Raw genomic sequence first — 27,596 nt, forward strand, 5'->3', positions numbered from 1 at the left:
TCCTGCAGTGTCCACAGAACATTCTAGTCGTCCCTCCATTACCTGGGAATAGTGACAGGGGGACAAATGCCTCTTGCAGACTTGCTTCCTTGGCGTGACCTTCATTTTGGTGAGGTATTTTTTTTTTTATCTACAGGCTGATGTTTTCGTGACGCTGCACAATCGATTTTAAAAGAGGCAAAAAAAAAGTTTCCTATTACCAATTTAAAGTCACCATCAGAGGAGATGGAAAACATTTATCTGGGCGGCATTACAGTCTGATGTAAAACGCGACACTCAAACAGAATTTGCATCTCGCCGCCGTGATCTGCGACAGCTCACTAAATATGTGTCCCTGTTTACGCCACTTCTCTCCTGAAGCGTTACACCAGACGATCACGGTTTTCTAGAGTTTATATCTCGGAAACCGACTCAGTTGTCAAGTCGCCGGCAGTTCATTTGATCGACTCCTACATTATCTGTTTGAGCCCTGAAGATTTAAATGGTTTTTCACTGTTGTGCGAGCGCTAACTGTGGAACGTCTCCCGGTTGAAATTGTGTTGAATCTCATAACTGTCAGGACGAAGTGAAAAGAACCTTGAATACGCTGCTCCGAGATTTGCCTTTTGATGAAATATGTAAATTCCATGTTGGAATGAAATTCGCCTTAACGTTTCCAGTGAGGGGAGACATCAGCGCTGATTCATTCTGTGAGGATTACAGTTAGTCTTTTTTCCCAAAAACCCTGCACGTTTGTAAATCTTTGCAATCCCACATCACCGTGTCTGTCCATCGGTTTTAACTTGAGCGAGAGACGTAAAAGAGTGAAAAGAATCTGAGGGAGGAAGAAGAGAGAGGCAGAGCAGCGTGAGTCCTTGATCTCCCCAGGATTGGTTCACCCTAATTGCCATGTATGGGTGCCTGAGTATGCACGCCAGGCCCCTTTATCCACACAAAGCCCCTCATTAAGAGCCGGTTGGACAGCGAGCCCAGTGCTGAGGTGAATGCTGGCTAGAAGCGCCGGCCTGGCGTCCACATGCAGGTGCAGAGCCGCCTGCTTTAATTGACAACAGGAGAAGAAAAGGCTCCGTGCTGTGCATGACATGCCGCCTCCTCCCTCTCCTACGCTTCCTTTTCTCTACCTCTCTCAACTCCCTGTTTCTGATCTGCCTGAACCAGGTTACGGGTCCATCTGACAACACATCAGCCCAGCTTCTCTGTTCCAGCTCAGCTCCTACTTTCCTTCTTCTGAAAAATGCCTCTCTCTCTCTCTCTCTCTCTCTCTCTGTGTGTCTCTGAAAGAGCCCTCTCGTTATTTGCTCGATGAAACATTTCAGTGAAATGCAACTTCTCCGTGTCTGTCCTTAAAAAAAACAAACAAACAAACAGACAAAAAAATGGATTTAGTATTTAAATTGTGCAGAGCGGGAGGAACTGGCTGCTTCTGGCAGTGTTCTGCCTTTCTTGTCACGGCATCAATGGTTCTCAACGCGTGTTTTTTTAAATCCCGCTACTTTGTTATGGCAGATGGCTCTGAAGACGATCCAATGAGCCGCAGCGGTCGCTACCTGTGGGATATACATCGGAAATATCCAGTTGCCAGGATACAATGTTGGCAGTTAGCATTTCCCCCTTTACATCACGTGTCTAATGATGCCAAGTGAGCAAAGTTCCAGACGGCGTTTCAGCATTTTTTGAGTGTGAAACCACTGGATACTGTTCAGGAAGAGTCGGGACATCTCCAGCAAAATATGACCTGTTGGTGACCCGACCCTGAGTGGGATTTGTGCCTAAACACAACGAGACCAGAGTCACAGTGTCGTCACAGTGTTTAAGAGAAAACTGAACCCAAAGAAAAGGGCTGACACATAAAGAAATCCAACTTATCTGAGGTTTGCACACATGTATTCTTGCCTTTGAGTTGGATCGATTTAAAATGCGTCGCCTGTGTGAGGAGGGCTCACCTTCAGTGTGCTTGCCTCTATTGATTGGATGTTTGAAAAAGTGTCCCTTTAGTGAGTTACAGTTGGTTTCTCTCCTCCTCTTCCACCTTTTTTTATGTACAAAAGCTTTGCACCTTTGACTTTTCTTCCAATTGAGTTATTCATCCTTTGTATGCATAATAAATGTCCACCGGAGCCCTGAGAGCGCTCTGCCAATCACCCGACGCTCTCTGCAGGAAATGAATAAGAGTTGACCTTCAGGGCAGCGGACACAGGGAACGAGTCCTTCCAGTTCACAGCTCTACATAATTCACTCTGTACACAGGCATTAAAAGAGCCACCAGGACTGACTAGAACTCACACAGTCCAGAATAAAATGTCAGCATCATATCTTCATGCAAACCAGGGTTTATTGAGACTTGTAAGGTTTTATACGTATCATGTCAACATGCGAGCTGCAGGAAGACGGACACCAAGCAGGAGACCACTGTTCAGGACTGTGTTTCAGTGTTTGTAAGACGAGGAGATCGTCATCTTCTGTGGCGACACACCCAGATGTTTCTGATGAGACACCAGAGGAGCTGCAGCCTAAAACTGGATGTTTCTCTAATGAGACGTCGGACTAATTTCCAGCCCCGTTTGTTGTGACAGAACCGGATAAATGAAGATACGATCTCTTCCTGACCCGACCCGAATGTTGTTATTAATACATAAATCTAACCAAACCAGAAGCATGGCCTTGTTACAACTACAACTTTACTAACTGCACTTTCCAGAGAGTAAAAACTGACTTTTGAGGCCACAGGCCCAATTAGATGAAATATGGATCTTTGATGCCTCCATGGAATCGATACCTTTCATCGGTAGTATCATCACACTTAAAACTTTGCCGGTCTCGGAGGCAGGGAGGCGTTTCATCTGGAAAATGCCGATTTGTGTCAGCCAGTTGACTCGCAACCGAATAATTAGAAGACAACATTTTTGGGTTAAAGTGTCTAATTAATTAAATGTTTCTTTTTTTTGCTTCTTCTTGACAGCGAGAACAAGAAAAGCATTCAGATCTGAGCAGATGTTAAGTGTTTTTTCTTTCTGCTTGTATCAAAGATCCAACATGTTGGTCCACTTTGCCTCCATCTCTTCATTCATTTCAATAATTCATGAATTTTGCAGAAATCATTTCAGCAAAGAGCTTTTCAATTAAGGATGGAGTGCCGAGCAGTGTTTTTTTTTTTTCCCCCCCTCGCTGTATTGGCAGGAAAGTGAACCTTCTGGAGACAAGTGTCTATGAAATGACTCTATTTCGACTTGAAACAGGAATTTATCATACCAGAGAGTGAACGCAGACACCGTGAACATGAGCAGGTAGGGAAATGCAGACAGGAGGAAGAAAAAAAGGTGCCTCCAATAATAATAATCCAGGTGAGGTGTGTGCTTACATTCAATTTAGGAAATATGTTGCTTTCTGCACCTGAGCTCCTCTGATATGATGCCAGAACAAAGATCTCAGCGATGGCAGAGGAGGACGACGCCAGACAACTCGTATTATTTGGTGGACTAAACTCGGGAGTAGTGACAGTTTTGTTTTTCAGGAATTCCCATCAAACGACTTGTATGGCTCTGTTAGAGGAGTGCATTTTATTAAAGGATAAGTTCCCCTAAATGAATCAGTCATCATCTCTGGAGTTTCACAGCAAAACAGCGTTGTAGCTTTCTCCTGAACAGCTGAAGTGGATCGGGGGACTTCACAAAAAATCCACCAGAAAACATGAACTATCTCCACAGCGCTCGATCCCAAACTAATGTGAACACTTCAGACATTTTTAGCAAGCAGCTGCAGTGCAGATTTCAGCTCTAACATGGATTTAAATAACATATTTTCATATCAGTCTGGGATCTTGGGGCTTCCGAAGACTTTGATTTCAGTGAACAAGCCGCATGGAAACATTTTCTGGTTGTTGTTGTTTTTGACGTAAAGCAGATCTGAATCCACCAGCTACTGTCCTTTAAATAAGCAAACATGGCCCTGCTTTGTTGGATAAACTGGTCAAGAGTGATTGTGCCTCACTGTCTGTAAGAGATAACATTGTTTTTTTTTATATACATATATAACTACCTACAGATGTGTGATATTTAAGTTGATCACAAGCATGTTTTATAATTTCAATTCTTCTCCCTGTTTAACGTGTGTTTATTTATAAAGAGAACGCGCCTGTAGTGAGATAACACCTGGACTGTGACTGTTTCTGTCGTTCTTTGTCGCTCTGATGTGAAAAACAAAGCAGATGAGGAAGAGTGGAAGTTGCACAAGCTGCCAAACTGCAGGAGCGAAAGGTTAAGCAAGCTGTTACCAATCATTGTGCAGCCTGCCCGTGAGGAAGCTCGAGTTCACGCTGCGATTGTGCGAGACGAGAGTTTACAGTACGCTCGCAGGTTATACAACATGGTATCAGTTCACTGGGTGCACTTCTTCTCTCCACTCGCTCTCTCAAGTGATGCCAACTGTTTGTGCAGTCGCTGAGGAAGTGTTGACAGGGCTCCTATCTCTGAGCTGGTGGCAGAAAAACAGCACACTGTCATGCAGCAGATATTGGCAGCATCGACTGACAATAAAGCCGGTGCTGGAATTCGGGACCGGAGGCCGCAGACAAACAAGGACAGACAGATAAAATACACTGAACAAACACAGTGGACTGGATGCATGGCTCAGCTGGCGATAAGGTACACCTGCGTCACCTAATACAACCTCATAGAAAAAGGGAGTGTCAGTTTGGTGTCTTCTTCTATTTCAAGGTCAAAAAAAGAAGTATAATGAGCGAACAATAAGCGGTTCACTCAGACACTCGCGTCCAGGCTGTGCTTTTCTGCGGAGCCTCTCAAAGAAGTCAAGCAGCGAAGGATTTTTTCCTCTGTGAGAACTAATCCGTCTGTAACAAACACACACATGAACATCGAGTCTGAGTCCAAATCAGCAGCAGCAGCAGAAGCTGAGCACGTATGAGGAGGAGGTTGCGCCGGTGGAGCGTATCAGAGGAGCAACAGGAAGTTTGTCACGTTTGCTGACATCATTTCATTTTCACGTGTCAAAAATTTGCCCATTAATCCGAAACACCTGCGTTTGTTCCTTCGCGTCGGTCGGTTTGTACAATTAACCACACAAGTTATGTGTCTGATGCATGACGGCGAGGTGAAGATCTGTGGCTTCGTATCAGTTGACTGCTTGTAGCTAGCTGCCACTCAAAGAGGCCACGCCCCTTATTATGCATAACGTAAACAAAGACAGACCTGTTTCGATGCTGTAAACATCTGAACAGTCTACAGAGAGTCCCGTCTCTTCTCCACCGAGGCATTACTGCAGAGGCGCCACCTCAAACGCTAATGACTCACCACGAGTTTGATGTCTTTTCTTTCTTAATCATTAGTTACTTCTCGTACAAACGTGGTGTGATGAGCTGATTTGTGTAGGTGCGTGAGTGGGAGGGACGGCATCTTACCAAGTGATGAGTGATGATTTTTGATATTTGCCTCTAATCCGCTTTACTTTTTTTTTTTTAATTTCTGCCCTTCAGACGGACAAACAGCAAAAAAAAAAAAATTGAATCATTTTTAAAATTTGACATTTTTGCTCCTGATTAATTCAGAAAAAAAGTTATTATGTAAAGAGTTATGATATAGAGTTATTCTCTGAGCTCCTGTCGTGCTTACAGGGAGGTCGTTTGTACTTCCTGCAGATGAACTTATACAGGAAAACATGTCCAACATGTTGGAACTTCAAACTCTTCAACCTTTTTTATTCCAGTATGGCAATTCACACACCTGGATCTTTGACCTAAAAAAAAATATCTGCTTCTAATCCATCAGATCAGTCCAACAACTCAGAGTACGGCTTGATCAAAATGCAACAGCTTGACTCTTAACACATGCACGAAAAAGATGTTATTCTCCCAAGTCTCACTCTTGGACTCGCGCTGCCCTTTGGTAAAGTTCAAAACTAATGTTGAAAACTAACTTATCTACAAAAAGAAGCCGCCGGTGTGGTTTATATTTCCAAACTTACATCCAGTCTTTCATGTTTTTCCACTGAATGTGTTCTGTTTTCAGTGCAGGTACCTGGTTTGTTTGCCTGATTCGAAGGAGGAAAGCTTTAAATTTTGGAGTAGAGCTGCATCATCGGCGTAAAACGCATCTAAACTATTACTGTCAACTAATGTAACGGTTAAAATATTCGAAGTCCTTTGTTTTTTCCATTTGTTCCTTCTTGTGCTCTTCATTTCATGCCTTTCTTTCTCTTCCCATCTTTAGTTGCATTTGGCATTTTTTACTTTCCGCTGTCATGTCATGTTTGCCAACCTTGTATTCACCCTCTGCTACCAGCTTGTTGTGTTGCAGGTGTGTGACCCATCATAACCGGGCATCAGCAGCGAGTCAACGTTAGCAGTGCATGTGTCAACGACGACGCTGACTAGTAAAGTGTGATGGCTGACTTCCTTGATTTGAATCACAGGGAGGAAACCAGGAATCACTTCAGTGTTGCAGAGTGAGCTGGATGCAGTCGGCCTCTCCTCCCAGGCTGGGGAGCGACGACGGTCCAGCAGCGTTACCGTCAACACAGCCGTGAATCAGAGAAACAAACAACTGGATCGCAGGAATAATTGCTGATAATAGTGCGTTTCGGCAAAACCTCGTATATGTTCAGACTTCACGTTTCTTTTTGTTTCCAGTAATAAGAGAAAGAAGAGAAAGTCGCGTTGGTGATGCTACTGGACAGCTGCATTTACACACAGTTCTAGTATTTGTTTCATGTGACATCTTGCAGATTTGTTTACCATAGACGCGTGGACTATTGACCTTGGTGGATTCATGCAGAATCCAGGTGCCCTTCTACTTTTATATATTTTTTCCTGCAGTTAAAAACATGTCAATGACACTTTGGGTAATTCAAGATGCTTGCTTTAAATCCTGGTTAACAAGGTTTTATTGAATTTGAATGACTGTATTGAGTATATAAAGAAATAGCCTCTGACATGCCAGTAAATAAGTGTGTGTGTGTGTGTGTGTGTGTGTGTGTGTGTGTGTGTGTGTGTGTGTGTGTGTGTGTGTGTGTGTGTTCTGAGGGTTTCTGAAGTTCAGCATAAACTTTCCGATGGATGCTAATTAATTTATCTGCCGTGAACTCGTGGTCAGGGGACGTCTTGTGCTATTAGAACACAAACTATATTTCTCACGGACAAATTATCTTTATGTTGTTGTCGCGTTGGGTCCAGGGTGTTCTGGGAGGTTTCCTCAGAGAAAACAGACGACGTGTCCGTATGCTTCTGCGACCTCGACGATGATCGGTAAACATGCAGACAACAGAGCTGTTTTTCAGTGTTTTTGTTAGAACTGCGGGGGTCATCTGCAGAGCCTGGCTACTTATTTACATCCACTATCACGCCTGCAGTGGAAACATCAGCAAGGGGATTTAAACAGTAAACAGCTGCAGACCACATTTCTTAAAGAATTACCACTACATCCCTCCCTCTAATAGACTGAAGCACAACACATGCTGCATCTTATTTCAGTGCCTGTGTGGTATAAGCCTGATGGAAGCAGTATAGAACATATCAAGCCGTCTCACAGCAGCGAAACAGGCAACATGTGTCAGAGGTGAACATACATGAGACATCTCAGAACATACCGGGATGCACCCACACATTCACATGACCTTTCCTCTTCGTGTGCTGGAATATCTCCCATGAGTTTCATGAAATGTGTTCAGGAAGAAGAATAAAACAAAGACTAAATATCTCCTGCATTTTTTTTGTTTTGGCTTAATATAAATACAAGACGTCACACTTAAAACCAGAAATGTAGGTGCAGGAGAAGTGCAGGGGTCACAAAACTCGCATGGGGGTTTCGGTATCTTGCACAAAGTCCAGGGGAATCAAACCAGCAACCTTCTGATAACAAGAGGCTGTCTCTACCCCTGATCCACAGCCGTCACTGTGACTGTCATTACCAAATGGCGATCCATCCAACAGACTGACCACCGCTGCCTGTGAGCCACACTCGAAGGCGTCCAAGCAAAAGAGCGTCACCATTCAGCAAAATAAACTGAATCATCATAGACGACAGCCGCCGCAATCATGTGATCATATCTAACTGCCCTCCATTATCAGTCATTATATTATCTAAAGCAACTGGCAAAAACAAGTGATGAAGAAATTCGCCATTTTTGGACCCTCAGAGTTGGTTTAGTTGAAGCCCTCGCTCAGTGTTTGCAACAGCATGTTGTTATCATTATCTTTAAATTGTTGGTACATCTATCTGTCACTCATGCCGTGATATACATAACACAGATACATATCACTGACTCTCCTACAAACACACACACCATTAAAAACAAAACTACTAGCGAGGCTAACAAAGCACCAGATGAAAACAGCTGTTCTCAATTTTTTTTCAATAAATGATTGAAGGAACAGTCCAGAAACAGATTTTTCGTTGGCGGCTAATATCTCTGGGGAAACTCAAAATATAATTGTCACCTGACAAATCATATCACAGCTTCTCATTCAACAGCAGTTCTGTTGGATGATAATGTGTAACTCCAGAGACAGTTAATTATAAACGGAGTAAAAATATCCACATCAGTCCAAATAAGATTAGATGAAACACTCTCACAGATCAGGACGAGCTGTGATTCATCTTGTGGCCGTGCACGAAGTTGAGCTCCGTTTGAAAACTTGGAGTTGATGGGTTGTGATTCAGTCACGCCTCCTGATCTGCATGTTGGTTTTGGTCTCATGTAATTTGTGATTAGCTCACGTGGCGAAAGCTATCGGTGAGCTTGGTGGAATAAAATTGCATTCTGTGAGAGTAATTGATCCGCAGTCGCTGCCAGGTTAATATGAAATTAAAATATCCCTGCTGCTATCACATTACACATCACACATATTTTGACACTGAATCTGATACCAGCTGTAAGTCATTAATAGTTACAGAATGAACAGCTTATAGTACAGTTAGTATTTTAGATGAAGTCGAGGGGCCACTTGGGTTTCTTCGAAGGCAACCCCAGCTCAAAATCTCTTGCAGCGTTTTGCCTTTTTTTTTTTTTTTTTTTGAGTAAAGATGGAACACGTTCTTTGGCGAAATCAATGTACTGTAGCTGTCCCCGTGCTCTCCCCTCAAGGCTGCACTCAGCACTGCATTGTACAAAAAAAGAAAAAAAAAAAGGTCCACTGCACAAATCATTGGGAAAACAATCCTTCACCGCAGGCTACTTCAATACATATAGCGAAAAGAATGGACATAGGGAGAAAAGTGGTGAAGTAGATTCAGGAGAAGAGAACAGATTGTTGAAGGTCCATCATGGAGGCCAAAGATAATCAAGAAGAAATCACTGCAGAGGGAAGGAAGAGAGGGAAGGACAGCAAACAATGACCAGGCTTTTAAGACACTCTGAAGGTGATACTGATGATGTTCAGCCGCTAAATGTACCGTTTCCTCCACCATTACACCACTGTAGTTCCAATCACCTGCTCCCACGGTGGTTCCCAGTTTGTTGTAGCTAACAGTGATGTTACTAATTCTAGGCAATATTAACATTACTTATGCTAGCTAGCTAACATTAGGCAGTACTTGAGTGGAACAGTCATTTTAACCTCCCACTAACTGGCTACTATCGAGACAGTTGAAACCCAGATACCACGTGGTACCAAAGGTGCTGGAACCAAGAGTGTTATACTGAATCTGGACACAGTTGGAGGAAGAGTTCATCCCTGTGAAAGCTGCTCAGTGGCGATGTGAAGCCAAATGAAGCTCGACTACTAGAACGTGCAGACTAAATCCGGCTAACTTCAAGCTAACTTTAGTCATGTGGCTCTTCTAAACTTTCCACATTTTATTGGACCAAATGGCTCAAATACTTTTAATATGTAAGCTCATGGGAAAAGTCTTTTTGGACCGTAGTGCATCACGTTACGATATAATTACACTTTTTGGCCGCTATGAAAACTAGCTTCAAAAGCCTGGTGCTCTTCCTGGAGGCTTTGCCGGGACCAACTGTCAGAAGTTTCATTTCCAACTTGTCAAATACTGATGCTTTGGGTCGGTGGGTCCAGTCGGCGTCCAACCCAGAGCTTTGTTCTTGATTTCAGAAGTTAAATGTCTGTACCAGTGGTGGAAAGAGGAGGAAAAAGCTGCTCTGTAGTCTGGTGGTACGGCAGTGAGTACTACTATCATCAGATGGCAGTGGAACAACTAGCTTTTAATGCAAAATTTAAGGTTGGCTACCTCACTAAAACACGTACGCCAGGGAAATTGGATGACTTTAGCTGGCTAGCTTAATTAATTCTTCTACCGTGCAACTGAATCTTTTGGCTGTAAGCAGACATCTGACCGAGCTGCGTGAACGGAAAAGTTAAGAAGACAAAGTTTACTTGGTTTCACCGTCCTCATAATACAAGTGATGAGTAGCAGTGAGACTCATACTGATTCTGTCTTTCCTGAATAAACACAAAATAAAAAAAAATTTAAAAAACGTACTGCTTCAACATTTCATCCCTGGTTCGATACCACAGGTCTCAGAGTTCTGGAGGCGGCAAACACACCTTGACCGACTGCTTTGACTGCAGTCCAACAAACACTATGCGTATCTGTTAACGGCGCACCCAAACAAATTCAAACTGTACCTTTTGGTATTCTCCATTGAAAAGCCTTGATCTGATCTCACACTGCATTGATCTGCAACAGCAGGGAGCAGCAGAAGTTGCCCTGTTGAGACGTTGGAAGTGTGCAGCCTGTAACTCTCTATCAAAGAGCCAGCTTGTGGATTCTCCTTTCTTCTCCACTGCTCTTTGCAATATTTAGCATCTGCTGTGAAACAATGCAAAGAAAGACCCTGTTTTGTTTGGTGGATAAAGTCATGAGTGACATTTACTGCATGGATTCAACGAGAACATTGTAGGAAAAAAAAAACAAAGGACAGCTCAGGGAAGTAAGCAGAGTAAGTTGTCTGTGTCATTATCAGCAACTTGGCTAGCCACAGTTTAGCTTCAGACATCTGTTCCTCCACCGAACTCTCCTTGAATCAGCATCAGACGGAGGAAACTGGCTGTAATCATTACAAACACGAGAGGTAGCTGGTCTAACAGACACCATACTGCAGGAGAAAACAAGTCGTCACCGTGTTTGTTCTCTCGATTGAAGACAACCGACTTTTAAGACAGCGAGGAGAGACATAAAGAAAGAATAAAAGCATCTCTACTGGAGGTTATTGATTCACCTCTGAAACGTGAAGAATAATTCTCCAAAAAACAAATCTCAGCTTTGTTTTTAAAAGAAATGATTTGATTTTTTTGATAAGAGGACCAGAGTGTGTTTATTCATCATTAAATGAAGAATATAAGCAGTAGAGTTTAACATCCTCACAACAAAGCCAATCTTTTCATGTCTGAGTTCATCGGGCTCTTCTTGGTAGGTGAAACAAATACACAGAGTAGATTTCTTCTGGAGTGCAGCTTTAACACATAAACAAGCAGCGTGGAGCCACATTTCAAAAGGTAGAACTGGGCCAAAGCCGTCTGAAGGCTCGTCAGACGTTACTGGCAGAGGACACCTAAATGAGAATGGGATGGAAAAGATTGGGGTAGATGGAGACGGTCTGGGTCGCAGTCGTTGATTTCTTCCTGTCCCTCAGCTCACTGTGATGAGTGCAGTTGGTAGTTTCTGACTCCCAGCAGGAGAAGGAGCTGGTTTTAAGGTTCTGTGTCTAAAGGGGGCATCAGAGACGGAGTCGGGGCAACAGAACCGGGCTCAGCAGCCTTTACGGACATCGTGACGGAGGCAAAGAGAACTGAAACAACAACGACGCTGACGGAAGAAGCGAAGAATAGAAACGGAGACGCTGAGAAAGCACAAAGAACGAGTCGAGAGCTGCGAGTTGTAAGAGCGACGGGCGAACAAATGAAATGCACGGCTGCCTTGAACCTCGCGCACCTGATGAAGAATAAAAAAAGAAAATGTACTAAAACCACATTTAATAGAAAAATGTTCACTGTCAAAAGCTGCCATTCATTCATTTCATACATTCTGTCCAACCGTGTTGTGGTGCTCTGTGTTCGTGTTGTACCGAAGTCATAGGAAGGTGATCGGGGCGATCTCTGCGAGCAGGGATCAGGGTTGGACTCCTCAGTCCGATCTGTGGGTTTGGTGATCTTTCTCTAACCTTAACTAAGTCCTGCTCGTTCAGGATTCCATCAATGCCGCGATGCTTTGACAGCCGCTAACTCAGAGAAAAGTTCGGCTCTCTTGTAAACTTCATGTAACACTCGTCACTTTGGACTTTGTAATCTCAGAAGTCTAGAATTACCTTAAAGCTCTTGAAAGCACCAGGCCTTACAAAACTTTCAAAGCAGTCTTTCAATTTCAGAACCGTAATAATGGTAAGAAGAAGAAAAAAAAAAAAATCAAGTATGCTTTAAACTGCCATAGATAAACCCGGAATCGATGGAAATCACCGGCTGCCTTGAGGGGAGGAAGACTGCATTCAAATAAAATATAAAACACTGACATGAAAGGGGAAAATGATCTAATTCACTGCATAGCACGATGAAAATTTTGCAAAGTCAATGTATTAATGTGCACTTATGACGAGGCGAGGTGATTTCAGAGAGCATTAACCCTGCTGAGGGCTAAATGTTCAGCGTCAGACAGCCGAGGACGTATTGCTCTGTAAGACAGGACCAGTTTCTGCAGACCTCGAGTGAACGGGGCAATGATTCTGACTAATGTTTCGTTCTGTTACCTTCCCAGGTGGATTACTTACACTGTATCATACATATCAATGTTTGTATATTCAAATAAGGCATTATGAGCTTTGGAATACAACTGGGTTGAAAATTCTTGTTTAATTTCGTTGACATATTAAAGTCAAGTTTTCACAGAGAGAATTTCAGATCTCTCTCTCTGATCTCTCCATAAATCAGAAAATTCTGTCAACAGCCACAAAAAGAGCACCTTTCATATTTTAGATCTTTTTTAAATCAGGCTATGAATGATGGATTATTGTTGCTGCAAAAATAAAAGTTTGTGACTGAAGTAGAGATTTCTGACTCAGGAAAAAAAACAAAACAAAAAAAAAATGCTGAACATAAAAATTGTGAGTATTCATGATTTCATGCTGACAGATATTATCATGAAACTTCCTCCAGGTGATTTCCTGCTTTAGGACGTTACTCTTTTTTTGTTGGCTTTTGTTTGAATACACGAATGATGAGTTATTAACTTTAATATACACTAATGTTCATAAATATCCAGCACAGAATTCTGCAATAAAATATTCACCTAAATGTGAATAAACTACCTTATTTGACCAGAATCGCATTAAAAAAATGTTTTCACATGCAGTTTCTCCCCTTAAAGGTTCCATATTGTAGAACATGCACTTTCCATGTCTTCTTCAATTATTAATCAGGACTATGTGCTGTATAAATACTGTGAAAGTTTCAGTCTACACTGCTCATATTCACTGACACTGTACAGCCTTCACACAAGCCGTCAGGAATTTGCAAGGTTGCGATGTCACAAGACAGCGTCCTCGTTAATGCCCACAGTACAGCTGCGTGCACAAACAAACAAACAAACAAACAAACAAATAAGCAAACAAATATGGCCGGGCGGACGCAGGGGCACTGTGGGTGGCGACTGCACAGGCAAATATTTAATACAAACTGAGTAAAAAGCAGTATGTAATGTACAGGCGGTGCTGTTTGCATTGAACGTAGGAGAGGTGAAGGCTCCCTTGACGTGTTATCTACATTATCATTTATAGCAGCGAATGCGTCTTGAAAACAGCATCTGCTTTCACAAACCTGCAAAGAACCCATCCCTGACCCTGCACTGACGCCGGCGTCGTCTAGCTAATGTATTCAATCACATCCGTTATGTTTCCAACCTAACTACTTAAAGCTAAATAGAAGTGTTGTTGACCGCAGTGAATTGAAAAATGTATTGCATTTACCAGCATATAGTGGGTGATCGTATTGAATATGATGCCGGGTGTGTGCATTCACTCCGACCCACTGCTGTCTTTGCGGAGTGTGCTGTGAACAGAGTGTTTGCGAGGGTCAACCAGTGCGCTGACGTGGGATCTGTGTGGAGGAGTCAACAGTATCATGGCTCGACAGCAAACTTACAGCTTGTGAAAGTTGCAGCTGACTTGGTTTTTGCAGTGTTGAGGCTTTTCAGCTTGTTTGGAATCCACTTTCGGTCCCCACCAGCTCTTTAAAAATCAAACTTCTTTCTATACTTTGTTGGTTGAAGTAAAGCACAAACGTACAACCTTCAGCGTGAGAGTCTTCAATTCTGGATTCATTCATGGCCAAGAGGCTTTAATCGTTGTGTTGGAGGAAAGAAATGTCAGGCATTGACAAGTTTCCTCAGCGTGACACTATGTAACTTCTGAAAGAAGAAATAACACATTCTTTCTCTTACAAACACAAAGTGGTGAGTGTAAGTTACATTCCTGGCTGAATGCTGTGCACTCCTGCGATTTCTCTCCTTTTCTGTAGGACCAGCAGCTTGTTGTTCTTAACATTAGGTAACATTAACACGCAGTGACGGAGTTGTGTAGGAGGCATAAAGAACCCAAGTGAAATCCTGAGGCAGAGCAGGCTGAAGAAAAAGGACTTTACGAAATCAATATTCAAATTAATAAGCTCACAGTCGGGCAAACGACGGCAGTCTGAACAAGGACACATGTAGGCAGTCAGGGAGGTCATGAACAGGCAGCAGGTCAGAACACGTGAATATCCAGCAGCAAAACAAGAAGATGGGAAAGGGCGTGGCAAGCTGGTTATAATCACAGAAAAACCAACGAGGTCACGAGAGGCAGGTGTATCTGTGTGTGGGCGTAAAACTTGGTTCCTTTCAGGTGGAGTCTGACATCTGGTAATGAATCCAAAGAGAGGACGGCAGCTGCTGAAGTGGTCGGGGTGTTTACTGGGGAAAATACAGGTCCGCTGTATTTACATGGCCACTAAACACTGGAGGAAAAGCCAGCAGTGATGTTTGCAAATGACATAAACTATAATATTTAAAAAAAAGGACATACTGATGATAATAATACACACATGATAGTCTGAATGATCCAGCAGAGATGTTTGGCCTTGTGCATCTTTTATTCATGAGTTCATGGTTGTCTTTTCACAAGCAGTTAATTAGCTGATGGTAATTGTTCCCTTACAGACTCTCTTCACCCTTTCAAAGCATTTGTAGCTGGTCAGTTTGGATGGTTACAACAAGCGCAAATAACTGTATTAAAGTCAAACCAGTAGATGTTAAAACTGGCAGCTAATGAAAAGTTAGTGAAGTAAAGTACCTCAAAATTCCACTTAATAAGAGTTCTTGAGTCGATGTAACTGCTTAACACCACTGGTGTTTTTATAAAGACGGTCATTGTGTTTTCTTGTGAACACAATATATTGAAAAACGCCTCGAGGTAATTTCTCAAAATCCCGAACAAAAGTCCACTCGGACTCAAAGACGAACTGATTCGATTTCGTTGGTCAGAGGTCCGAGGTCACCGGGGTCTCACGGCGGTTCATTCTTATGAACACTTCTCTGAGGAACCCATTTTTTTTTTCTTTTAATTTGGCACAAACATTAACTTGGACTTGGAAGGACGAACTGCTCGGATGTTGGTGGTCAAAGGTTGAAGGCAGCTGTGACCTGAAACAACACTTTTTATACAAATGTCTAATACAAAAAGATCAAATGATGACGCTGAAAGGTCAAAGGTCGACATCGTAATGTTCCGCAAACAAATGTTCTGGCCATTATTCTGTTGTCGAGAGCTGTTGTAGTTAAATGTTCCTGTCAGAAAGCCTCATTATCAGTAGTTTTGTCTATTACAGTTGTTATTGTACTCTTCTTCCTCCATTTATCTCATTATCCTCTGTTTGTCCTCCATCTCGCCTCCCCGCTCTGTTCCTTTCTTGGTTTTTTTTGTTGTTGTGTTTTTTCAAACTACAGCTCTTTGTGTGTCTCACCTCCCCTGGCTGACCCCTGCTCCTGCACTGTGTGGTCACACTTGGCATCCACTCGGCTGAATAAGAGCGAGGAGGAAGACGGGATGCATTATACATGACTTACAGGCTGGCAGACAGCGCAGCACATGGCACCCATTCGGCTGCGATGAGCCTGCGAGACTTCTATTAATTCTACTAAAGCATGCACGGTGTCGACGGCGCTGGGGAGAGAGAGATGAGTCGCTGCTGAGGAGCCGCCGGGCAGAGCATTCGAGGAACTGGGCTTAAGGTCAAGCAAAGAGGAGTTAAAATATTCAAACACAGTTCTGTTGGGGCCTGTGTGCGCCTGCATTTTGTATATGTTATGTATTTAAAGCTTTTAGTGCTTGTTTTCTTTAATGTGTGCTTTACATACGAGTGTGTTTTCATTGTAAAGGGCGATAGGCTATTGGTTGTGAGAGTCCAAGCAAATCCTGCATAATGAGAGTCTAAAGTGGCCAAGTGGGCTTCTAGTCACGTCTCCATCAGCGTCACATCAGGGTGCAAACACTTCTCTGGAAATAAGAACACTTCTGCTTCGATAGGTCACGCGCAAACATGCAAAACAAAAAAAAGAAAAAGAAAGAAAGAAAAAACAGTGGATAGATTGAGCTAAACGACAGATCTCACAGTTTGTTTTGGCCCCCGCAGCTCATTCTGCATCGCTTCACCAAAACGGGATCAAGTGGCACTAAAGCCAAGATTGCCGGGTTAGTCTCAGCGCTCGCAGTGTGCAGACAGGAAACAAAACAAAAAAACTGAACCAGAGATTCTCGAGCATCTAAAGCCAGGAGGGTATGGTTGTCATGTCATAGTGAGGATGTCATGCCTCATCCCTTGGTGCTTTTGGGAGGCAGATCAGGAGATATCTTGTTCACAGAGGCACAAACACACAAACACACAAACACACAACCACTCACACATCTCCAGTCTGGAGTGCTTGTCTGAATCCTGATGGTACTGATGTGAAGCGTTCCCTGATAGCTCCTCCACAGTCACAGCATCTCCACGTTGCCTCCGCGCAGTAAAAAACCAACAGCAATTGATTCCCTCACTCCTATCAGCGAGACATTTCATTTACTGGAACAAAGCCACTTGTGCCTCTGTTGTTATATGTTTGCTGGGCATTGTGACAGGAATAAATCCGGCGAGGTGATGACTGTGATTGGGCGAGTGTGATGCAGAGCGAGTGCAGGCAGAGGAGGGGTGATGGCGGGGTCACTGCAGCATACGGCTCCAATTTAGCGATTATTCTTACATGCGCTATCATTTCTGTTTCCCAAAACTTCTTAATTTGCCATCTGTTCGGTGTCAGCGTTATTCAATTAAATACAAATGTAGCCTGTAGAGATTAGGAGGATGATTTAAATAATTCATCAACCCTGGGTGTGATCGGGCTGCACTAAGACGCACAAAACAATAGAAGAACACAACTGCAACCCATCCGACACCTTCAGATCTCTGCTGGTGCTCCATGAGAGGAAGGACGTCACCTGTGAAACACCATGGACTCTGGAGGAAGCCTGAATGAAGACCAGACACAGGCAACTTTAAGAGTATGGTCCTAGAATTGACCAAGGTCTGCAGATTTAGACAAACCATGGTAAATTGGGGGTCTCTTTTGGTCGGTCGCCAATTTTCCGCTTCGGAGGGTACACTTTTTTCCACCTCCATTGCTTTGCAAATCCAAGTTGTTGATGTGCCAACAATTGCTTGAGATGGGTGGAGGTGTCGATGACCTGCATTGTTGTGCGACTCACAGCCAGGGAGTTTTAAAACCAGGAAACAGCTGATCACAGCAGTCAGTCCATCACTTCATCCAGGGACATCTAGCGTCTCCTCGGTCTCTGTAGCCGTCTTCGCTGTCCGCTTGGTCTCTACTTCCAAATTAAAAGCCCCCCGCTAAAAACCCAGTTGTAATCTCCAATGAGGTGCAATGTAAAGCTCTTATTTTGAAGACACATTCGACCTGCTTCCTGTTAGCTGCCTGTTGCTTGAGGCAGCTAACGGAGGAGGCGAGGCGCTACACCGCACGCTTCTTTTAATAGCGGGGGTTTAACATCATGGGGCTAAATATTCTTCCGACGCAAATGTTATATTTCACTGTTCACGCCCAACTTCATGCTTCACATCACGTCGCATGTTAATGCCTACACTGAAGGAATATTACACCTCCGTCTCACATAGACAGGACAGCAGGTTGCAGCCTTTACCTGGCTGCAAATGTGGCACATTTTCTAACTAAACGGGGCTCATGTGTACAGGGGTGGTTCTCGGGGGTGATGTGAAGAGGTGGTAAGGCAAAGTAGAAAATCTAAATTATAAAATCATCTGGTCATGCTTAGCTAATAAAACCAGTGAGTTAGGTTTAGCTACCAGATCTACAAATAAGAGACCTACTAAGCTTCCACCACAGACGACCTATCAGATGTTTTGAGGTGAGGATGAGTTAACTCGTCCCTCCGTCTAACATGAACTGTGTGTCCTCGTCCATATTTGTAGTGTTTGTCATGCTGGGCACATGAAAGACGGGGCGACTGTTATGATCGTGTCTCAGCTCAGATTTCCCGAATGAGCTCTTCTGCTTGTACCTCAGAGCGCCGTCGCTCCCTTTTGCTGATCATCTAAGACTGAAAACATAAAGCAGGAAAATAGTGCTTTGGAGGCAAAAGGGCACTCTGTCTATACTCAGAGGGCTCAATACGGTAAGAACCTGAGAAAAGCTGCAGCTCAACAGAGGGACTGGCATTATAAAAAGGTACATTTAAACCCCGCCAAGGTGCATTTAGCATCGAGGAGCATTTTCATCGACAGACTAAAGGTCAATAAGGGGACATGGAGTGGATCCAATGTGCCTCCCACTCTTTTGCCATCGCGTTCACAGACGAAGACAAACTGTGGTGCCAGCTATCAGTGCACACCCACTAGCGATCAATTGCTAAAGATCAATGTGAACTACTCCTACTCGCTCCATGAAAAGTCCATAAAGGTGACGGGCTGCTGGCGGTGGTTGCCAAGTCTTTTAGAAATCAAATGATCAAATTAATAAAAAAAAAAAAAGAAATAATAAAAAAGAGGGCGGAGAGGAAGGAGAAATTTCATCTTGGCTGACATTATTCTTTTTCGGGGGCACACAATCTAAAATCCAATGGAGTCCAGTGCGATTTATCACCTACATTCACACAGAACTCAGTAGAACGCGTCCTGAAGCCGTCTGTTTCAGTTTCCCTCCTCCTGATATTTCTGACTTTCTCTCCGCACATCCTGTTTCTACATATCTGACACTGATGCTGAGAGTCTGTCATCGCTGTTAAACCTACAGATCCACAGCCGTCACTCAAGCTTTCAGAGCCCCAAGGTGGCCGTTCCTCTGTGAATTAGCATCCTCCAGATGCATGAGGGGAAAAAGGCAAAGGTGAAAAAGGCCTGGTGGATTTTATACAGTATGAGAAGTGTCTGCCAAGTCCCAGCTGCAGGGGGCTTCAAGCCAGTGGACCATTACATTTATCTACATCTTCAATGTACTCTTTGAGTGAAAAATAGAACAGGCAGTGCCAGGAAGATGAAGGTAACAATGGAGATGGATAGAGAGAGTGGGAGGATTGGAACAGAAGATGAGGGGGAAGACAGGTGAGATGGAGAGCGTGAGGAATGAGCGAATAAGGCAGAGGAAAGGTAGAGAGATGGAGATGAATGGAGGTGAAGAGGAACATGAAGCAGCAGCTGCAGCGACAGGCCCTCTGAGATGACAGAAGATTGACAGTCATTAGACGGGTTAGGTGTCGAGAAAAGGTGTTTCTCAGACTCCACTAATCAGGTCCTGATAGGAAAGTTAGGAAAGTGCCTCTTTCTACCAGGACTGGAGGCAGAGGAAGCTTTCAGAGACACCTGGTGTTTTTAATTTATCCTTATTATGAAGTTTGTACATGAGTGCTCTAAACTTCATCTTCATCTCTCTGTGAAGTCTGATGATAACCGGGACGTCACACGTGTGATGGAGTCAAGATAATGTCGGATGAGGAGTCGCTGTGCAGAATAACGACTGCAGGGAGAAAAGAAAAGAGAGAAGACAGACGCAGCTCACCACAGCAGAACCGCTGCAGCACGACAACAGAAAAAATCCACAAGGTGACGTTAATGTTACGTTAGAAATAGCATTGATGTAAATCAATGTGATTGCTGGTTGAGATAAAGGCTCGTTAAGAATATAAATCACTGCGGTGGCTAAACCAAAAATAAACCACATAAAATAAAATGTTGCTCTCGATGTTGTAATGCCTGCAGAAGTCACTGAATTAGAAGAAAATGCCAAGCGTCCAATATTTCTCCAACAATTAGTCGATTAATCGCCGGCAGCGACGTTCCTTCATTCTCCTCAGTTGCATGAAAATGTTTATATATAATTTCAGGTGAATTATTTGTTAACTAGCTAAATGATTTACCTCATTGTCGTATCATAGCTGGTTGTATTTAGAATGCCGCTGCAATTACGGAGAGACATTAGAGTGCTGAGCTTCAGGTTTCAGACATGAAACAGACCTCACCGCCCTGTTAAAGATCCATTATGGGTTTACGGTTTCATCGTGAGCACGGCAGAGGGAGATTTGATGGCTGTTTCCCCAGAATGATCAGATTTTATTGGCACATTTTGAAACTACAGTATTTTTTTTTTTTTCCCCTCTCTGCCGGTTTTAGTGCTTCTTCTGCCAAAGTGATTTAGGTGCGTGAGAATATCTGCAGCGAGAACAAGAGGCTGAGTTTGAACATCAGCACTCCTGTTTGGTCTTTGTGCGTCTGATGCTCTGCTCGCTCTCTGAAGATGATTTGCAGCGCGGGGAAAGAAAAGTACCGAGATGATGAAAAAAGAACGAAAGAGTGATGCTTCGTTAATGGCGTGAAAATGCGAGAGGCTTGTGAAAATGATAGTTTAAGTACCAATAAACTCCCCCCACCTACACCCGCCTGACAGGTAATTTAGCAGACCAGCACGGTGAACATGTAAATCAGACCAACTTCTCTTAATTTAAATGTAGTGTGTAAACAAATGTCTGCACGTGTCGTTATACTAACTACAGCAAACGTCTCTGAACACGCTGAAGGACGAGCACAGAGAGCAAAACAGCCAAAAACAACTCAAATGCAACGACACGGTGTTCTGAACACGACGTGCCACGTCTGACTGCGAGCAGACCTTCACTTCAAACAGCTGCAGCTCCACTTTTATTTACTTAGTTGTTTTTTTTTAGATCTATTCTTATGATCACAGTACATGTGATTGCTTGTTGCCAAGGAATCAAGTCCTTCATCAGCTGAATAAGATGAAGCAGCATAAGGCACTTAACTGAGCAATAACTACTGTTCTAAAGGGTTTGAAATGCATCAGTGTGCCCAGCTATCAACCGGATGACAGTCTGAAAATAAAGTCGACATCCTCCTGTGCCCGGTGTTTGTTTCTCTGAGTGAAAGGTCACGAAACAGCACAATAAATACAAACATTATGGATAATGGATGCTGAGCATGTTTGAGTCATGCAGCTCATCTCGCACAGCTTGTGGTAATCAGGTGGTTCATGGCAAAAACAATCAGAGGGATAATTATGATTATATAGCTACTTGGCGACAGATAATGCCGCCAGCTATCAGGGCGAGATCTGATATCACCGTGTTGGTGTTGACCCGACAACGACAGCACTGATGCTTCAGCACCATCACTGTAACCTGGAGTCTTAGCTGTTTGACTCTTTGGAAAGACAGCAAACAATTCATACAGGACATGAAGCCTGGTGTCCAGTATCAGGGTCCTGTGTGTGACCCATCCATCCACCAGGAGTGCAGACTGCTAGAGACTCTCTGGGGTTAAAAAAAAGACCCTTTTACTTGAAACAAGGCAAAAAAACATGGCTGGAGAAACGCTGAGGTCACTTGGCAGACGCGCCTGGAGCGACGTTACTTATGATGCTGCAGGAATCTCAGTAACACGTCGATATGAGATAAACACACCTGCTCCAGTGACATTATACACAAAAGTTACAAACCCAACAATTATCATCATCTTGTCGGCTAGCTTGACAAATGGAAGTCCAATATTTAAGTTAAGATAAAGCTAATAGTAAAAAAAAGATAATATCAAGGTACTTTGAAAACAAACACAACCGGAATCCAGAACACATGCACACAAACAGCAGCGTTGAACCCTCAACCTCGCCCTCGCTCCTGTCGATCTTAGGTTTGATCTCGGATCACTACCTTTGCGTCTTACATTTCCAGTCCAGACAAAGTGTTGCGTGACTCGTGCTTCAGTCTACTTATTACACTCCAGCTAGTTTTTTTTTTTTTATGTGTTGGATTGTTGTTACACAGAATCAGAATCAGGACTCAGGTGTTTTTTCAAGAAAAAAAAAAAAGCCACTTTTTTTCCCCGGAAATTGTGATTTTTCTGATAATGACGCAATCATTTTTGTTTATTTGGTTTATTGGATACCGTTTGTTAAATAATAGAAGACAATCCAGTCCTCATTTTGTAAGAATAGAACAGTAACACCTGTCGTCAATATTGATCTTCTGGTTTCCTTCATCTTCTCTTCGCAGTGCCGGGAGGTTTAGAGGGTTTGCAAGGCTACAGTCTATTTTTTCTTTCAAACACGGACTTTATCACAGAAAAACAACTTTAGATTTGTGCTGTCAGAACAATAAAGCTTGTCCCAGTGATGCCACGTACAAACGGCAGACTCTTATTTACAGGTAAACATTTGCACTCCCGTTGTAAAGTCTGCAGCTTTAAACCTCCCATTACAAAACAGCTGCACGGCCTCGTGTCGTAATTTGTCTCGTAATTCGTTGAATTGCGTTTTTTGTTTGTGTAAAAGTTTCCTGCGTCTCACGCTGTAGACATTCATATCCCGGATCACTGGTAACCTTTGCACAGCACTTCCCTCGTCTCTCATGAGGCTCGGGATGCTCCGTACGTAAGTCGAGTTAAGTCTAGATGAAAGACCTCAGGAGGCGGAACATGGAGCGATGTGTTGTGAGTCAATATCTTCAGGCATAGACTTCGAAATATGGTGAAGTTTCATGTGTGTGAGATCATGCTGGGCAGGTTTGTCAGGGAAACACAACAGATGTTCTTATTTTTATTTCAACTTTAATAATAATTCATGCATCATGCTTTGTTTTCTCTACAATGAGACCTTTTGGCAAATAAAAGCATATTCAAGTTCAAAACTTAAGGTAGAGGAAGGTGATTGTGGAGAAAGATGGTTGATTGAGTCTCAGTCCCAGATGGTCAAATAACGTCACGCTGGGACAGAATCTGAGGACGGATACTGACCCAAAGTGTCGGCATTTGTCTGGGAATGAGCCAGAAACAGCTCCTCAAATGGCCACTTGGGGCCCAGATTGAATCACTTATAGTCTTGATAGCGAACTTCTTTAAAGATTAACAGATTTGCACAATAATGGGGTGACAGCTAGCCGCTAACTGTCCAGCTGCTACCTTGATTCCACCAAACTCCACCTCTGGCCCATTTTTGGAGCTGGGTGGAGCCAGTACGTGTCACAAAGACTAATGATATATGTATTATTGTTGATTTATAGTGTTTTGAGCTTTTTTTTTTGTTGCCCCTCCCCCCGCCCTTTTTGTTGGTCTTGCTGCCGTTGCCAACACCCGATCCCTCACCGGCTTCCCACTCGCTGTTCATTATGTTTCATGTGATGCAGATCAACAGAAAACATTCCTGCTGCATGACGAGTTTGAGAACGGCACCATCTTTTATCATCATTACGTAAAGATAGCTTTAATGAACACATGTAGTGCAGGTAAGAGGTGCCAGTGTGGAGCCCAGTGTGTTTCAGTTTGGTGTTGATTCATCTACAGTCCATCAAAGACTACCTGGTTGTGAGGCAGAGTTATAGCAGAACAAATGGAGGCATAAATAGAAGTAATGGTGTGAGGCTGAGTAGCGTAGGGGGATGAATAATATCCCACTGCCCCATATTCTCTCCTCGTTTGCCCTCTGGCACATCTCGCCTTTGTTTTTATAGATTTTTTTGCATAAGTGCAACAAAATGCTTTCATTAATGATGCATTACGCATAATGATCCTCTTCATTTCCATTTTTTGCCCCTCAGTGAAGACATGAAAAGCAGTGGCGTGTCTTATACGCTGCTCCTGTCATTAATTACGCCGCCTCCAACAGGGCGTTGCTTACACTGTATACATATGTCTGCTGCTGGTGGGTGTGAGGAGTCGTTTCCTGCATGTGTGTGTGTTGAAATGTGCCGTGCAATATGAGTCCTTAGTGTAAATCATGTGTTTGTTTTTTTCTCTGAGTTGCAAACCTTGAACTTTCAATACAAAGTGAGTACTGAGCAAAAAAAAAAAAAACATGTCGGAAAACCTTTTTCAACTGCAAACAGAGACAGTGATGCTCATACAGATGGTTTAACAATTGCCCGGAAAGACAGGGAAAAAAAAAAAAACATGCTTACTATTATTTAAGAAACAAAGAAACCCGCTGACAAAGACGTGTGCACAAAAGGATCATAATGAACACGTTACGTTTAGCAAAAAGACCCAGATGCAACACCTAGACTGGCAAGTAAAGAAACAAAAAAGCGAACGCAACTGACAGGTGGAAAAAACGTAAGAAGCAGGCAGGGTGGAAATCTGAGAACTGATGAAGAATAAAAATACAGTAACACATTAGAGTTTAAACCAACAAGAAAACACTGAGAACACCGACAAGAACACGTGGAACAGAGAAGGACCGTAGAACAGAGACCGCAGGACCAACGTGGGGAATTAAAACAAAAAGAGTGACAAAAGATGGCGGTAAAGAGACAAAGACAGGAAGTAGAAAGTCACATGAGGGTGAGCTGTAGCTGTAAAACCAAAACCATGACAGAAATAAAGTACGAGTAGATGAGGAGCAGCTCGAAGTCCCGATGATGAAGTCATTTATTTGTGGAATTAAACAGAAAGTGATAAAATAAATTAAACGTTAAACCGTGATGGAAAAATGATTGAAATGTTCTGGAATATAACCTTCATCATTAAAGACTCGGGAGCCGCTTAATAATGTGGTTTTTTTTCTTTTCTTAATTTTCAGCTCTGTCTTATTTTCCTATCATAAATATTCACACCCGCGGACCATAATGCTTTGCAGCTGCCTCTTAGCTGCACATGCCACACATCTGCTTCCTGTTTACCGGCTCTCTGCACCGACCTCTCCACCTGCCGCCATTAGAATCAAACTGCTGTGAACGTGTCGGCCTGTCCTCCTCGCCGACCTGACGAAGCCGCGACTCGCCTCACACTTCGTCTCGACCGTGAGAAGGTAACTGGAACTTGCTTCCCTTCAGCACCGCTGCCTTTTTTACCCCCCGGTTGCTATTTTCCTGACTCAGATTGGTTTGTTGACTGTTGCTCCTGTTTTTTGGACTTCAGGTCCCGAAATGAAAACTGAAAGAAGCATGTTTGGATTCGGAGCGAGCCAGTACAGTGGTTCTGGGTGACTTTGTTTAACCTGCTGGCATCGGCGAGCATCACTGCGGCCAGCTCAGGCCTCTCTGCACCAGGGGGACACTCCTGCTTTGCTCTGCCTGTTCGCCCAGCCTACCATGAACATCAACATCAGCAGCAGGAGGGCCAAGTGCTGCACAGCACCCGGCTAACCAGATACAGGACAGAAGAGGGAGGGTGGCGCTTGTTTTTGTTTTTGTCGGAGCAGGCGGTGGAGGTACATGAGGTGAGGACGGTCTGGATGATGAGCGCTGCTGCAGTTTTCTCAAGTCTGTCGACAACCAACTATGAAAGACATTAGTCCAGACAGACTGTGAGTAGTTTATCCTACACTCTGTTAGATAACAGAATTTATCACCTGTATTTTTTTAAGATAGCACTTCTGTAGTAACATGAGCAGCCTGTTGATTAACAGCATTGTAACACTTTGCTAACGATAAACTTCCTAAACTATAAAAGTAAATTAATGGGGTAAATAATGTTTGTCATAATTTGAAGATCAAATAAACAAAACTTGGAAGTCAGAATTGCCTTGGTTTATAGATAATTCTTTAAAAATGACGTGTTAGATGGACTTCACAGCGTTTATATACAATTTTACAATCTATTATAATCATCAGGATTGGATTTTTAAGATTGTACGGACGTCGCAATCAGCCAGATAACTCGCGATCAGTTATGTTGTAGAAAACATTTCAACCCTTAATTAATTTGAGGATACTGAACAAACTGAACCTGCTCACGTTCTCTTAATCACACTGCAGGCAAACCAAGGTAATCTATACGTGGGGGGGCGCTGATGCTACATAAGCAGGGCTAAGCTGCAGGTGATCCAGCATCAGCTGACAGGGACCAGAGCTAACGTAGCATTAGCGGTGTGAAGATGCCAGTGATCCAACATCAGCTGACAGGAAACAAAGGTAATGGCTGCACGAGGAAATGACCCCGCGCCGGAGTTGTAGTTGGTAATGGATGTTTCATCCGAGGGAGCACAGATTCTCGCCTGAGGTTTCCTGTTTTCCTGCGAGAGCGAAGACGGGAATTAAAAGAGAAAGAGAGGATTCCTTCTGCTCTGCCAATCCATCTCTTTATACCTTAACCCGGTCCTCACCCCGAGGGTGATTTGTTGTGCAGTCAGACTGTCTGAAGTCTGGGTTTTTTTCCATACCTTTACCTGTCAGTCACTTAGGATTAGACTTCCTGTCAGGGGTTGAGAAAACCACAGCAGGAGAGAGCGAACACGAAAAGAGAGAAGCAGCTGGCGCTCCTCGTCATTTATTCATCCACCGCCATCATTCCACAATCGTACCAAACAGAACAACAGTGAGATGTGGAGTGCCAGCGCAAAGGTTATTAAAGCCAAGGAAAGCTTTGTCCCTGAGGCGGAGAGCAAACAAGAGGGTTTAATAATGAATGACAGTTAGGAACATGACAGAGTCAATTCAGCCTTTTGAGCACCACTCAAAAAAAAATGTTTCACTGTCAGCCAAATTCCCCACAATAGTTAGAGGAGACACAGATACAAGAGGTTTCAGGAACGAGGGCCGACTCTTACAGCCGCTTGAATTCCTCGCTTCGTTGTCGTGTCATCCACCCTTGTAATTCCCGGCTGTCAGGGAGCAGTCACGCTGCTGCCTGAGCGGATGTGTCACTATATACCAATTATTCCAGTCATTTGTGCTCATCGTCGCTACATCCCTGCAGTTCAGCCCCGGGTGTTATTTACTTTACTCCCGCCTGCAGTGAACCCTGTAAAGCACCTTGTTAATTCAACCAATTAAGCAGTGTTCGCTGCTCTACAAACCTCCACGCACACTTTGATCCAGTCCCTCCAGACCAGCACCCTTCCATCACACCCGCCTCTTAAAAACTCGCACGTCTTCCCCTGACATCACTTTCTTATAAAGGCAAAGTTTGTAGGGTTTTTTTTTTTTTTTTAGCTCAAGCCTGCATTTATTGTTTATTAGGTTATTGCCTCCGCCGAGGAAGTTGTGTTGTGTCATCTGTGTCCGTTTGTTTGTTGGCTGGTTTCTCAGACGGATTACACAAATGCTACACCCGAACTTGGACGGAGGACGCAACGGACCCCATTAACTTTGGTGCAGAT

At 43.4% G+C, this 27,596-nt stretch overlaps 1 protein-coding gene and 1 long non-coding RNA gene across 4 annotated transcripts in view; one reads left to right on the plus strand and one right to left on the minus strand.

Moving 5' to 3' along the window:
• The window catches only part of sdk2b (sidekick cell adhesion molecule 2b), a 352,080-nt gene that overhangs the window by 280,696 nt on the left and 43,788 nt on the right, over positions 1–27,596 (minus strand). The gene's annotated exons all lie outside the window — the stretch shown is intronic.
• On the plus strand, positions 23,572–26,010 carry LOC119009630. Its single transcript, XR_005071777.1, has 3 exons — positions 23,572–23,784; positions 25,077–25,304; positions 25,415–26,010. It is a non-coding gene; the product is annotated as an uncharacterized LOC119009630 (long non-coding RNA).

Source organism: Acanthopagrus latus, chromosome 20 (assembly GCF_904848185.1).
Source record: "Acanthopagrus latus isolate v.2019 chromosome 20, fAcaLat1.1, whole genome shotgun sequence".
NCBI classification, from domain to species: domain Eukaryota; kingdom Metazoa; phylum Chordata; class Actinopteri; order Spariformes; family Sparidae; genus Acanthopagrus; species Acanthopagrus latus.